This window comes from Pelophylax lessonae (genome assembly GCF_965119305.1).
Source record: "Pelophylax lessonae genome assembly, chromosome: 2".
In the NCBI taxonomy this organism is placed as follows: domain Eukaryota; kingdom Metazoa; phylum Chordata; class Amphibia; order Anura; family Ranidae; genus Pelophylax; species Pelophylax lessonae.
Window position 1 is genome coordinate 585,929,950 of NC_138769.1, and position 16,796 is coordinate 585,946,745.

Sequence of the window (16,796 nt, forward strand, 5' to 3'; positions counted from 1 at the left end):
TGTTTTTGTTACGTGGACTGCACCACAAACTGGACTCAGGTGGTCGTAGGGAAAGGTTAAATTACTTTTGTGGTTGATCCAAGTTAGTATATTTTTATGTTTATTCACTCTCGTAGTCTGAGGCCTATTGTATAGGAATCTGATATGAACATAAATGTAGGTATTCATACCAGATGTATTTACAATAAATTAAGTAATTGGGTTAAAGTAATCTGTTATATGAGCCTGATTGAAAAGAAAAATCCACACAACAAAGGGAAGAAGAGAGAGTGGCAACATTTTTATAAAGAGTAAAGGCCCGTACACACAATAAGAAAATCTGAAGGGAAATTTCGTCCGACGACCGATCTGCCGATTTTCGGATTGTTAGTATGGTGCTTTCGACAGCCGACTCCGACTTTTCGGCCTAAAAAAATCCTTATGTGCAGGCTATAAAATTTTTATCGTCCATCAACACAATGGCCGATTTTCGTCTCATTAGTACAGTTTTCGACAGAAAAAAATCTTGAGAGCAAGACTAGGCATGCTCAGAGACGAAAGAACACATACAAAGCAATCCAACACATGACATCACTTCTGAAGTAGAATTCTGTTGTATGGGAAAATTTGTATGAAAATAACCTCTTCACTTTCCACATCAGACTAGCATACCACAAAAAAAACGGACGACAGATCGTTCGATAATCTGATCGTGCGTACGGGGCTTTAGAAAGTGAGGTACCTGGAGAGAGATGGAGATTGGGTTGGATTGGATTTGGATTGGTTAGGTTTTTACATATATGAGTGAGAGCAAAATGGGCTTGTTACAAGAAATGAATGCATTGCTCATTTTTACAAGGGGCCTGCAATATAATTATAAAAGGAACATTCTAATCAGCCCTAAAGTGCCTGCCAACTTTTTTTTTAACTATTATTTTTATTATGATTATTATTTAGATTTTTTGGAATGCAGCACACAAAGAAGCTAGAGAGGGGAGGGGGCATTCATTTAGTCCTCCACATACCCACTGCTGAACAACTGGAAGAGATTTAGAGATAAAAGGCAACGTGTAACAGGAAGACAGGAATGACGCATACCATGAAGTGCAGGGAAGTTTGCAATACAAAATCCAGGAACACAAACTAAAATAGAGGACTGAACAAATACAGAGACTCAGGTTTTAGGACAGCTGGTGGCTTGAATGTCCGTTATCAGGAACTAGCTTTTTTTGTGATGATATAGAAGGTATAACACATTTAGTTACATATTTTACAGAGTACATCGACAATTCTTATCAATCTAAAGCTGGATACACACTATACAACTTTTGTTGTTAGATTTCCTTTAGATTTACCTTCAACTATGTAGTGCAAGGGGCCTGCCTGATTGCATACAAATTGAACGTGTTTAGGTTTGACTTCATATTATATGGTTTTGGTAAGTCTAAAGGAAAAAATCTAAAGAAAATAGTATAGTGTGTATCCAGCTTAAAGCTATATACACACTATACATTTTTCTTTAAATGTTTTCCTTTAGATTTACCAAAACCATATAAAATGAAGTCAAACCTAAACACGTTCAATTTGTATGCAATCCGGCAGGCTCTTGCACTACATAGTTGAAGGTAAATTTAAAGGAAATAACAAAAAAAGTTGATAGTGTGTATCCAGCTTAATGGCCCTACAAGATTTCTACCACATGCCAATAGCAGCAAATCTCGGATGAGCTTTAAACAATTTTCTTAAATTTAGCAGCTAATCTGATCTGTGATAAATACTATTGGGTAATAACAAGTCATTTTGCTATTTTTTTTTTTTATTATTTTACTATTTACTTTTCAAAGTAAAATAAATAAAAATGCAGTTGTGTTTTTTCACCTATAGTATTGAGAGGAAGGCATGTTATAGTTTTTTATTTGTTGGCTTTCCTCTATCTTCATCCACTTAAAGAGGTTGTACACCGAGAAAAAAAAAATTTCTCTTCTTTACATCCTGAAAGAGAAACCCATAATGAGCTAGTATGCATCGCATACTAGCTCATTATGAAATACTTACCTTAGAACGAGCCCCCGCCGTGCCGTCCGCTTACCTGTATGACGGGCGACATGTATAGTCGCCCGTCTTCCGGGATCGCGGCATCCGGCCATCTGATTGGCCGGAGCCGCGGTGACGTCACTCCCGCGCACGCGCGCGGGAGCCGACGGTCACGGCACAGGGCTCTGAAGGAACGGCACGAGGTGTGATCCTTTCTCGGGATGTATAGAAATGGGCACCAGTCACTTTAGAAGAGTTTAAAATAGCAAATAGTTTGTTGCACATGGCAATATAGGAAAGGGAATGAGGTCTGGATCAGGGTATCCACAAAGTACACTGGATCCCAAAGACAAGGCCATAATCATTTTTATGTCTTTTTCTAAAATCTCTCATGATTCCCTTCAAAATCAGAGACTATGCTGGCTGGACTCCTTGGAATCTGAGGTTCTAGTGGTAATAGGAAGACTCCTGTGTATGACTTCCGACTCAACCAGTCACTCACCACATCTTCATATGTAGGGATAGTTGCAGATTGTTTCCTCTAGGCCTAGTACTTATTTGGTCTTCAGAGCACTCCTCAGGAGGGAAGATCCCTGCATGTTTCCAAGTGCTAGGCTCAAGGCCTAAGTGAGGATGAACATCTAATGTTACATCTTCATAGCAAAAGCAGGAGGCAAAAGACAGAACAGGAAGTATCTCAGATATTTCATAGTTCTCCCAGAATGCATCAGCAGGTTTCCCAGGCTCACTGACTGGCCAGGCTAATAAAGACCCATAACATTGAATGCTAACTCTCTAGCACAGTGTTTCTCAACCTTTTTTCAGTCGAGGCACACCCCCAAATTATGGACAGTCTCGAGGCACCCTTTAAAATTATGGACAGTCTTGAGGCACCCTATCCTAAAATGTAAAAACTATTCTAATAGTTTTACATAATGCAGCAAGCTAATGTGACCCCAAAACTTATGGAGAGAAGCAGGGGAGGGTCAAACAAGCATACTACGCAGGCAACTGACATCCTCCTTATCAACTGATGATGTCATTCGTCATTAGCAGGGCGGCAGCTAGAGGGTCGTAATGGTGCACAATGAAAACCTATTACTTTAAGTAAATAAAAGTCTGGCTTCATCCACCCACTGACTTGTATACAATCTTTGGGAAATTTTTAGGGCATTTTGCTAAGTCACCCCTGAGGAAACCTCAAGGCACACTAGGGTGCCTGGGCACCCTGGTTGAAAAATGCTGCTCTAGCACACCCGGTTGGAGAAAAGTCAAACATCATGTGGCAGATATAAATAAACCCTGAGCTCAGAAAATCACTCCTGTTGAGGTACATTTAGAGCCCATTCACAGTGCCGCGACTTGTCAGGCGACTTGTCAGCCTGACAAGTCGCGGTCCGTCGCGGTCCATGCAGTGCTACAGGACCCGCTCTAATAGGAGCGACACAAGTCGCTCCGACTTAGAAAAAGGGTCCTGTACTACTTCAGGGCAACCCCAGAGCAACTTGCATAGACATTCATTATATGAAGTCTGTGCAAGTCGCGCCGAAGTCGCGGTGCACATCGGTGCACGCAACTTCACAGGTCGCCCCCCGAAGTCATGCCGCTTCAGTGTGAACCGGCACTTAGGCTGACCATGGCTCACTGCTGGATACAGAATTCACAAAAATAAAAATAAAAAATATCAAAAATACTACATCAGTACATATATTTAATTCTAGCATAAAATAAGTAAGTGTACCTCCAGTCAGATTTATACATGTCATCCTCACCCTCCTTCCTTGCCAAAAGTTGCGAAAAAATGCTAAAAACCTATAACCAGGACCAGCTTCCTTCAGTTACACACAATCACGAAAGTCTGCTTTTTCCTGGTGATTTTCTGATTTCCATCCATGGTTCAGAGGATTTGTATTTCCACATATTTGTTCCCAAGTTTAAGTAGCAAGCAACCAGGAGAGAAGAGGTAAGTCTGAATTATTACAAAGATACATGGCCAATAAAATTCTAAGACTAGTATTTACTAAATAGAGACCTTCAATGGGATAGAAGTCCCTATATTGGGAGTTGGTGGTGTCAAGAAAATTAATAAATTAAAAAGCAACAACTTAGAATTTTCCAAAAGAAGTGACCATCCTCTAAACCGGCGCATTGCAGAGCATAGCATTCCTTACTACACTTGTTACTGAACACGCCTTACAGATGTATGTATTTAATGTTCTTTTCAGACAGTGCACATGCCTGATGACAGCTGTGTATAAATGGACAATAACCGAGAGAAAGAGATAGCGTGGATGAGAGAGATGCTCGGGATAAGGTGAAGATGGAACTGCCTGGCAATAATAAATGCAATGAAGAGATCAGGCTCTCTCTCCGGTACAAATTGTGGTAAACTGACTTCCTCTGGGCCACACATCAGCAAAAAATGAGTATTGCAATTTTCAATTGAGTTGTCTATACATGCTTATGTCTGCAGATGTTGCACAAAAAGTGAATACAAACGCAGGTGACTACATCATATGGTGGTATCTACTGTCTCTGTCGCTTACAAACTTCAGTCTTTCCTAATCTGGTATTTATTGACCACAGGAGTCAATTTTTAACTGTATGCAAAATGTCAAATTTAATGTAATATGGCTTAATCTCTCAGAAGAGTTGACGCTTGCATGGGTACTTTAGGTCTATCTTGGTCTTCCTGACTTTCTGTAGGCCAGCTGTTCTCTTTAAAAATCCTAGGTATGTGCGACTGGGGCAGAAATACCCCACTCACATAGGGCCTCCGAGTAGAATAACCCTATAGATTATTGCCTAGGATTGTAAACTTGCAAGCACTTCTTGTCACTGGTTCAGAATGAAGGTTTCCTAGTTGTAGCCTTATCCCATCAATTAATTGGGAATAAAGAGAATCCTCAAAAATATAAGTCAAGCACACATAATGGTGGCCTCCATTGTGTATGTGGCATCATATGCTACCACTACCAAGAGCTATTTTGTGTGCTTGAACCAAATTCATTATAGCATGGTCAATTCATTCAACAAATTCATACCACTAAAGACAAAATCAGCAACAGCAGCTCTATATTGATATTAGTGATCGACCGATATCGGATTTTTGTTGCAGATACCGATACCAATATTTTGGCCATTTAATATCGGTATCGGCCGATATTGGCCGATATTTTTGTACATTTAAAAAGGATTTCATTTTTTTATTTTTACACTTGACAGGTACTGTTGTGGAGGGATCTGGGGGTCTAAAAGACCCCAAACCCCTCCTCTGCACTTAAAAGCATTCAAAACAGCCAAGTTTGGCTGTTTTGAATGCTGTAATTTTTTTAATCTGGCGCCGAATACCGGGAAATGTGATGTCATGACATCACTTCCGGGTTTTTCATGGAGACCCGATCAGAGCCGAATGCGGCTTTGATCGGGTCTTCTCTTTGGCAGCCGTGCAGGTAGGATGCCCAGGTCTCCCGGTGGGATGGGAGACCTGGGCAAGCCGTGGAAGGTGGCGGGGGGGCGTCCCCTCCCGCTCCTTGTAATGACAGCCGAGCGGCTTCTCAGCCGCATCGGTTGTCATTACAGGACAGCCGACCGTCAGCTATGAACGCCGGTACCGGGGTGATGCCTCTAGCTGCAGGCATCACTCCGGTACATGCACTTTCCCGAAATATCGGCAACATCGGTAACCTTAAGGGTCGATTCCGATATATCGGGGAAAGTGCAGATCAATAATCGGTCGATCCCTAATTGAGATTATTTCACAGTTCTAAACATCTACCTTCACTATATGCCACATATCTATGATTGTAATACTTTAGGATTAATGTGGGTCCATTGCAATTTATTTCACAACAAATCCAAGTGTACAGGGAAAGTTACTTTTTGCACAGATATGTCAAATGCCAATACAGATTACTAAAGCCAAAAATAAAATATACAGTAATACCAACAGCTCATCTTGTCACTCAGTCTAAAGGGACATCTGATCATGATTCTGCTTTAAAGTGGCAACCTATCTGATCTTTAAGAATATACATCTCAGGGAACCACACTTTATTGGTATTTCTATGTTTAAAGCTCACTTCCAGTCAAAACTTCACTTTTTTTGGTTGGAATATAACTGGCTGTAACCTTTTTTAGCCCTGTGACACCAGAAGAACATTTGCGAAGGAGTCTCTAGGACAAGAAGGCACATAAAACAAAAATCTCACAAGGGTTCTCACTGTGCCTCGCTCTACGAAACATTTATTTCATTCGTGGTTTTTTTCTCCACTGGGGAGATTTCTCTATAATTTCCTTTCCTGGTGATAGTCCATCACCAGGATAGCAATTGGGGGAAATCTTTCCATATTAGATACAGAACAATAACAAAATCTGCAGAGAATCCAAAATACAAAAACTTCTGGCTACAATACCAGGAACAGCCTTTAAAATGTCAATTTGTCACAGAAATATGACCCCAGAAGATATCATTTCCAGCAGAACACAATAGAAGGAATGTTATATATAAAAAAGGGGTCTTAAATGGAAATTTTTCCATTTTTTTTTTTTAAATAGTAATCTTTTCTTTATAAACTTTATCATGTAAATTTGAGTCCCACGCAGTCTGAGTTTTTATTAAACCGAAGAGTACCGTAATTGGCAAAGTGAAATAGCCCACCGCCACCAATGAGAATTCCTCTTACAATTATCTGACCTCAGTCAACTGAAATATAATTGTTTGCTCTGGGTTACTGCATGTTTTATATCATCTTTACTCTTGGCATTGCTTATTTTATTATGCCTGTAAATATAGCACACAAAGGAAACGCGCCCTAAATGTGGGTACTATGGTATCATGGAAGAACTAACTACAATACTACATGTATAAATATGAAGTAGTGTTTTCTTTAGCTTTGCCATGTAGTAAAAATATCTCGCATTTACAAAGAATAGGAAAAATGAAAAAATAGAAATGTACAAATTAAACATAACACGTTTTTATGTAACTAGACTATAATCTAGACAAATCTAACAAATAAATAATCTAGTAGATAAAGCAATGCTGCCACTTAAAGGCAGGATAAAAGTGTTACATTGCAGACTGGATCAATGATAAATTATTTTTAATTTGTAAATGCATGCCACCATTGCTGTGCAACCAGCAGTGGAAAATTAGTGAATTTGGCATCTATTATTGAAATCTTGGACACCATGAAGGCTGCTTAGAAGCTGTAATACAGAGTTAAGAATCTGAACACTGCTTTGTGCAAACTGTTGGAGCTATATTAGTCATGTATAATAATAATAATAAGTATTCACAGCACAGATACAAAAAAAAATACTTGTTTCAATTAATTCTCAGCTAGCAGACTCACCAAAAGCATTATTAATTAGTGAATTGCTGCATTGCATGTCCAAGGCATGTATGTATATTATACAGGTATAATATACCTGGATAACGAATAAACCTTATAAAGAACAAAACTGTCATATCTATCTATATATATATCTATATAGATATATGTATATATATATATATATATAGATATCTATATATCTATATATATATATATATATAGATATATATATATATATATATATATATATATATATATATATATATATGTATATATATATTTTTTTTAAATAAATAAATATATATATGTATGTATGTGCATATATATATATATATATATATATATATATATATATATATATATATATATATATCACATCCCAGCATTGTGAGCAGAACATCAGGATGGTGGTGTAAAGTATACATAAAATAAATGGAAGAACAGCACCCTGTGCAGTCCCAGGCTTGTAATGGAAATGGAAATGATCACTCCAAGCTTTGCCTTTCCCACATCAAATAATCCAGCAGGTGGTGTGGAATCTGTGTAATCTCAGTGACACACTGCTTCAGAATTCCACCAGGACCCATGTAACTGAGGTTGATATAAATAGATGTTACCACGTGTGCAATATTTAGAGACTTAATATGAAACACAAGGGTCCTGGTTCAGTAAAGTTGAGCGCATACTGCCAGGGTGTTCACTCTCACTCACCAGCCCAATGATAGTCACACTCCTCTGAGAATGTGCATGGGCATTTAAATGGGTGAACACAACTCTTGACTGGACAACCTTTGGACTGGGTCTTATGGGCAATTAACAAACAAATAGACTTTAGTCATTTGCAGTATAAGGCTTAAAAAAAATATTATTTAAATATGTTTAAAGCAAATACCCCGAATTGTAATTTTTTAAAAATAAGTATATATTTAAACCTTCCATTTGCCAAAAAATACAATAAATATTTACTGTTCAGACAGTTTGATAAATGATGGTACATATGTGCACACCTAAAATAAAATAGATTTCAAATACTTTTCTGTTTCTTAAGTGATTTGAGAGTCTACTGCCTACTTATTGATTTCGCTGGAGCAAAGCTAATCACCTGTCTATCTGTGTGTTCGCAAACATTCACCGCCATTCCGCCAGCAAAAATTTCCACACATTCAAATTGTATAAAGCTTGAAGAAGGGATCTAAGTCATCCCTTATAACTTGAATCTTTAATACCTTAAATTAACCAATAAAGGGTCACCCAAACTCTCTGCACAGATTGAAAGAAAAGCCTGCCAGCCATGGCCAACAAACACGTCTCAGGAAAGTAAGTACATACATTACAGAGGAGTGCAACCATGTGCATTGGCTGTAATGGGAAATCTGGGAACAGTATTACAAATATAGTCATATATGTCATTGTTAAAGAAGACACATTGGTATTTATCAAATGTTTAAGATTTGCTATTTGGAAAAAAAATGCAGCATCGCATTTGAGTAACACTTCAGTTCTCAATTCCCTGCTTGCCTGCTCCCTTATAGGAAGGTATAACTATGAAGCTATGCTTTTGATTTGTGCATAGCCTGGAGTTGAATATGCATAGTCATTTAAAGAGCATGAGCAATGTGTGCGCTTATAGAAAAACCAAAATAAGACTTTCTTGCTGTATCATTAGGAATAGTAGCACATCCAACCTGCTTACAACCTTAGTAAATTGGGCTCTCACAGGGCAATGAAAGACATAGCGCACCCAGCCCACCTTAGTAAATCAGGCTCTTACAGGGCAATGAATGACATAGCTCATCCAGCCCACTTACAACCTTAGTAAATTAGGCTCTCATGGGGAAGTGAAAGACAGAGCACAACCAGCCTACATATAACCTTAGTAAATCAGGCTCTCCCAGGGCAATGGAAGACATAGTGCAACCAGCCTACTTACAGCCTTAGTAAATTGGGCTCTCCCAGGGCGTTGAAAGACATAGCGTAACCAGTACTTGCAACCTTGATAAATTAGGCTCTCATGGGGAAGTGAAAGACATAGCGCAAGCAGCCTACATACAACCTTAGTAAATTGGGCTCTCCCAGGTCAATGGAAGACATAGCGCAACCGGCCTACTTACAAACTTAGTAAATCAAGCTCTCATGGGGCTGTGAAAGGCAGAGCACAACCAGCCTACATACAACCTTAGTAAATCAAGCTCTCCCAGGGCAATGGAAGACATAGCGCAACCAGCCTACTTACAACCTTAGTAAATCGGGCTCTCCCAGGGCGATGAAATACATAGCGTAACCAGTACTTGCAACCTTTGTAAATCAGGCTCTCCCAGGGCAATGAAAGACATAGCACAACCAGTCCACTTATAACCTTAATAAATCAGGCCCTCATAGAGCAATGATAGATATAGCGTAACCAGCCTACTTGCAACCTTGGTAAATCAGGCTCTCCCAGGGCAATGAAAGACACAGCACAACCAGTCCACATACAACCTTAGTAAATTAGGCTCTCCCAGGGCAATGAAAGACATAGCACAGTCAGCCCACTTACAGCCTTAGTAAATCAGGTTCTCCCAGGGTAATGAACAGCATAGCACAACCAGCCCACTTACAACCTTAGTAACTCAGGCTCTCATAGGGCAATGAACACATAGAGCAACCAGCCCACTTACAGCTTTAGTAAATCAGGCTCCGCCAGGTCAATGAAAGGCATAGCACAGCCAGCCCACTTACAACCTTAGTAAATTAGGCCCTCATAGGGCAATGATAGACATAGCGTAACCAGCCTACTTGCAACCTTGGTAAATCAGGCACTCCCAGGGCAATGAAAGACATAGCAGTCAGTCCACTTACAGCCTTAGTAAATCAGGCTCTCCCAGGGCAAAGAACCACATAGCACAACCAGCCCACTTACAACCTTAGTAACTCAGGCTCTCCCAGGGGGATGAAAGACACAGCACAACCAGTCCTCTTTCAACTTTAGTAAATCAGGCTCTCACAGAGCAATGAAAGACAGAGCACAACCAGCCCTCTAACAACCTTGGTAAATCAAGCTCTTACAGAGCAATGGAAGACAGAGCACAACCAGCCCACCTATAACCTTAGTAAATCAAGCTCTCCCAGAGCAATGAAAGACATAGTGCAACCAGCACACTTACAACCTTAGTAAATCAGGCTCTCCCAGGGCAAAGAAGGACATAGCACAACCAGCACACTTACAACCTTAGTAAATCAGGCTCTCCCAGGGCAAAGAAGGACACAGCACAACCAGCCCACATACAACCTTAGGCTGGCCATACATTATACAATTTTCTTACACTTTTCTGTACAATTTTCTTGAAATTTACCTTCAACTATGTAGTACAAAGGCCTGCCTAATTGTATACAAGTGAAAGTTACAAGTTAGCTTTGACCTTATATTATGTGGTTTGTGGTAAATCTAACAGAAAATTGTACAAGAAAATTGAACATGTATGGCCAGCCTAAGGTAGTAGATCAGGCTCTCCCTGGGTTTTCCCAGGGCAAAAAAGGACAGCACTACGAGCCTACTTACAATCTTAGTAAATCAGGCTCTCTCAGGTCAATGAAGGACACATTACAACCAGCTCACATACAACCTTAGTAAATCAGGCTCTCCCAGGGTTTTCCCAGGGCAATGAAAGAAAGCCTTACCAGTCTACTTACAAACTTAGTAAAACAGGCTCTCCCAAGGCAATGAAAGACATAGTGACTACCAACCTATCTACAATCTTGGTAAATTTGTCTCTCCTAGGGCAACGAAAGGCATACCACAGCCAGCCTGCTTACAGCTTTAGTAAATCAGGCTCTCCCAGGGCAATGAAAGACATTCCTGCCGCATTCACAAGCATAATGCATTTGTTTTCACAGAATCTTCTAAAACATGCCATTTAGGACCGTAAAGAAAATGCAGACTTATTACTATTCCTGCTTACTTTCATAAAAATAAATCATTGTGTTAAAAGAAACTCTGCATGGCCAGCCTACATAATATATTTCAGTGCAGAGTTCATTAACCCTTTTCTTGTTGTAGGATATGATAGATAGCATACTAGCACCTGTGACTAGGAAAGGGTTAAATGCAAGGAACACTTTAGTGATAGATTTACCATAACAATTCAGCATCTTTCAAATACATCTCCCCATTCACTTTTATTTTAGGAAATATATTCAAATATCGTTTTTAATCAAGATATAGCCTGCAGTATGAATCCACATATATTTTATTTATATTGGCCTTCCCTATGAGCATGCTTATGTTTGTAATCTGCGTCGATCAGTGGAAGGTTGACTAGCGGACAGAAGAGGTTGCACTCTATGCTGATAACCTAAATGATACAGATTATGGAAACATACACAAGAGACATGGCATTCTGCAGCCAGAGCTGGGAATCTCTACAGAAGTATGCACTCACACACATTTGTTTGCTTTAGCACCAAACACATTAGACTACTGTAAACAAGCAGAATAGAAGTTCCTACAGTAACTGCCATGCGTGATCCCCCAGCCCCTGTCTGCTGCAGAGTGCTATGGAATAATGCTTTGTTTTCACTGGTCACAATCACTGGCCTCCAGTCCAGTTTCTATTGGGCTCAGCCCTATGGGGAAGGACTGGCTCCTTGAGGGGGGGGGGGGGGGGGCAATGTGAGCCTGATCACTGGAGCTTCTAAAATGAATGTAATGAAGCTTTTCAGAGCTAGCACACACTGGTACCCTGTCTCTTCCAACTTTACATATCAATGCTAGTCAATAAAAACCAATAAGAATATATATTATATATATATATATATATACATACATATATATATATATATATATATATATATATATAATATATATATATATATATATATATATATAATATATATATATATATATATATATATATATAATATATATATATATATATTATATATATATATATATATATATATATATATATATATATATATATATATATATATATATATATATATATATTTATATATATACATATATATATATATATATATATATATATATATATATATATATATATATAAAAACCAATAAGGAGATATAAAAAAACAATAAGAAGATATAAAAAATAAATAAAAACCAATAGGAAGATATAAAAATAAATAAATAAAAACAAAAAAGAAAATAACACCACTAAGTGGGCCTTAAACCAATAAGAAAATATATATCTATATAGATATAGATACAATAATAAAAACCAATAAGAAGATGTAAAAAACAAAAAAAAACAAAACAAAAAGAAGATATAAAAAATAAATAAAAACCAATAAGAAGATATAAAAAAAAACAAATAAAAAAAAAAAAACAAATAAGAAAATAACACCACTATGCGGGCTCCATCAAGCTGAAACACCAGAATAAGAAGTTTTATTCTAGAAAAATGACAGTTATTTTCAGTCGTGATCTGAAAATAACAGTCACATGACTAACAATAAAAATCCTTAAGCCTGCCATAAATTATTAGATATGTTTCATTTTAAGAACCTTTGTTCGGTTTTATAATTATTAGTGGGGTCAAGGTGATGTTTGTTTTCGACCGCAGTGATGAAAAGATTTGAAGAAGCAGGATAGAAGATTTTTTCTCGAACAAACAGATTTTTATGAGAGAATATGGTTTTCTTCTGGGAAAGTTCAATTATTCGGAAAGTTAAAAGCAAAGGAATTTTAAACTATTCATTAAGTCGTCGAATGTACTGATCAGAAATTTCATACGAATGTTCGTTGGAAAATCTACTTGTGTATGTCCAGCTTAAGCCATGTATTGAGCCCAATGATTGGTCTGTTATCCACTAATCAGGTACACAACTGTCCTATCTTGTACACACTTTTTTTTTTTTTGTTATGCCAACAGAAACACACAATATTTGCAGTAACATTGTTGGAAGAATGCATGTTATTAAGAAACAAATAAACAAAGCATCAATCTGATTGCTACAAAGTGAGAAAGTAAAGCTATTCCCATGACATGGTAACTTATTAGAAAATAGTGATTGTGCCAGGAATAATAGGTTTAGGAGGCTGCTTCAGGCTTTTCATACAGCAAGCCCTATGTATTTTACTTCAATGTTTCAAGTAAAATGAAACAATGTTTCACAATGATCTCTGCTGTGTTCCAATCATTTCCTGCTCTCCAGGCTTGCTCTGTTCATCTCACTGGATCTATTATGATCCAAGTGGATCCCATACACAGAAGCATCCCACCACCATAGAACAAGCAAGTAGCCCTCTCCATGCATTAACCTGTATGCCAGCCTACAGTATGATGCCACTCCTCTATAGTCCTGCCAATCCTTCCATTCACAAAGATCATACATACATGTACTGTACACAGTCCAGCCTACTTCATAATTGCAGCAAAGTCCCACCATTCTATTGGACCAATTATGCAAAGAGGAGGTTCACATGATAACAAAACAATAAATAAATGCATAAATGAAATAAAATCATCCAAACTCACACACATGTGGAATTATTCATGCCAAACTTCTGAAAGTCTCCAATAAAATAAAAAAAGTATCTGGCACCCATGAAAGTGGCATGTATAAAGTTGTAGCCTAGGAGAGAAGGGGGTCATGGAGTATTGTGGCAGCCCTGCCTATTGACCCCTGTGCCTGGATTGCTCTCCGCTAACAAAAGCTCAGCCTGATGCAGGACAGCTGCTGACTAAGGGTGGTCATGGCAAAGGTTTACCCTGGAAATAAAGAGAGATCCCCCCTCCAGGTTCACTTACCTCCTAAATCTGAGTGCATGCTCCTTACAATGTGCTCTTTAGTAATCCAGACTAGGCATAGGAGAGGGGAGCCTTGTGTGGGACTCACCAGGCATTCTTGCTGTGACAATGTGAGTGTGGAGAGGGAGAGTGTGACAGCAGGCTGCCTGGACTGCAATCACTGGGGCATCCCCCAGCCTCCCCTCCCCCTACCACATCCCTCCAGCTTTTCACTCCTTCCAAAACTGTATTAGCCAGCAGCAGGGAGAAAAGTGACCAATCATGCATTCATGACTGCTGTCTGCCTACAGTGTGGTCATCTGTGTCCTTCCTGGTGTCCTGCAGGCGACACATGGGATGAAGAATGGATGGAGATCCTCCTAATCAACAGACTGGGAAGGAGAACATTGCAAGAACGCCTCTGAGATGGGAGAGTTTACACTCAGCAAATGATGTCATACATACACACAAATCTACACACATCTACACACATACACACATCTACACACATACACACACATCTACACACATACACACACATCTACACACATACACACAAATCTACACACATCTACACACATCAACACACATCTACACACATCTACACACATCTACACACATCTACACACATCTACACACATCTACACACATACACACAAATCTACACACATCTACACACATCTACACACATCTACACACATCAACACACATCTACACACATCTACACACATCTACACACATCTACACACATACACACAAATCTACACACATCTACACACAAATCTACACACATCTACACACATACAAACAAATCTACACACATCTACACACATACACACATCTACACACATACACACACATCTACACACATACACACACATCTACACACATACACACAAATCTACACACATCTACACACATCAACACACATCTACACACATCTACACACATCTACACACATACACACACATCTACACACATACACACAAATCTACACACATCTACACACATCAACACACATCTACACACATACACACATACACACAAATCTACACACATCTACACACATACACACAAATCTACATACATCTACACACATCAACACACATACACACAAATCTACACACATCTACACACATCTACACACATACACACAAATCTACATACATCTACACACATCTACACACATACACACAAATCTACACACATCTACACACATACACACAAATCTACACACATCTACACACATCAACACACATCTACACACATACACACATACACACAAATCTACACACATCTACACACATACACACAAATCTACATACATCTACACACATCAACACACATACACACAAATCTACACACATCTACACACATCTACACACATACACACAAATCTACATACATCTACACACATCAACACACATACACACACATCTACACACATCAACACACATACACACAAATCTACAAACATCTACACACATCTACACACATCAACACACATCATCACATATCTACACACATCAACACACATACACACAAATCTATACACATCTACACACATCTACACACATACACACACATCAACACACATCTACACACATCAACACACATCTACACACATCTACACACATACACACACATCAACACACATCTACACACATCTACACACATACACACAAATCTACACACATCTACACACATCAACACACATCGACACACATACACACATCAACACACATCTACACACATCTACATACATCTACACACATCTACACACATACACACACATCAACACACATCTACACCCATACACACATCAACACACATCTACACACATCTACACACATCTACACACATACACACACATCAACACACATCTACACACATCAACACACATCTACACACATCTACACACATACACACACATCAACACACATCTACACACATCTACACACATACACACAAATCTACACACATCTACACACATACACACATCAACACACATCTACACACATCAACACACATACACACAAATCTACACACATCTACACACATCAGCACACATCTACACAAATCTACACACATACACACATACACACAAATCTACACACATCTACACACATACATACATACACACAAATCTACACACATCTACACACATACACACAAATCTACACACATCTACACACATACACACAAATCTACACACATACACACATCAACACACATTTACACACATCAACACACATCTGCACACATTAACACACATCTACACACATCTACACACATCAACACACATAAACACACATCTACACACATACACACAAATCTACACACATCTACACAAATACACACAAATCTACACACATACACACATCTACACACATACACATACATCCACACACATCTACACACATCAACACACATATACACACATCAACACACATACACACAAATCTACACACATCTACACACACCAACACACATACACACAAATCTACACACATCTACACACATCTACACACATACACACAAATCTACAAACATCTACACACATCAACACACATCTACACACATCAATACACATCTACACACATTAACACACATCTACACACATCAACACACATCTACACACATATACACACATATACACACATCAACACACATCACCACACATCCACACACATCTACACACATCAACACACAC

At 38.6% G+C, this 16,796-nt stretch overlaps 1 protein-coding gene across 2 annotated transcripts in view; it reads right to left on the reverse strand.

Annotated features, from left to right (window-relative positions):
* Positions 1–14,297, reverse strand: part of LOC309545569 (fidgetin-like protein 2) — a 135,505-nt gene extending 121,208 nt beyond the window's left edge. The window contains exon 1 of one of the 2 annotated variants that reach the window (XM_082244779.1): positions 14,105–14,297. The gene's annotated coding sequence lies outside the window, so the exon portion shown is untranslated. Of the gene's footprint in view, positions 1–10,009; positions 10,027–14,104 lie in introns of those variants that run through there. The other variant, XM_082244780.1, reaches the window with a different exon arrangement.
* Positions 14,298–16,796: the final 2,499 nt, after the last annotated feature.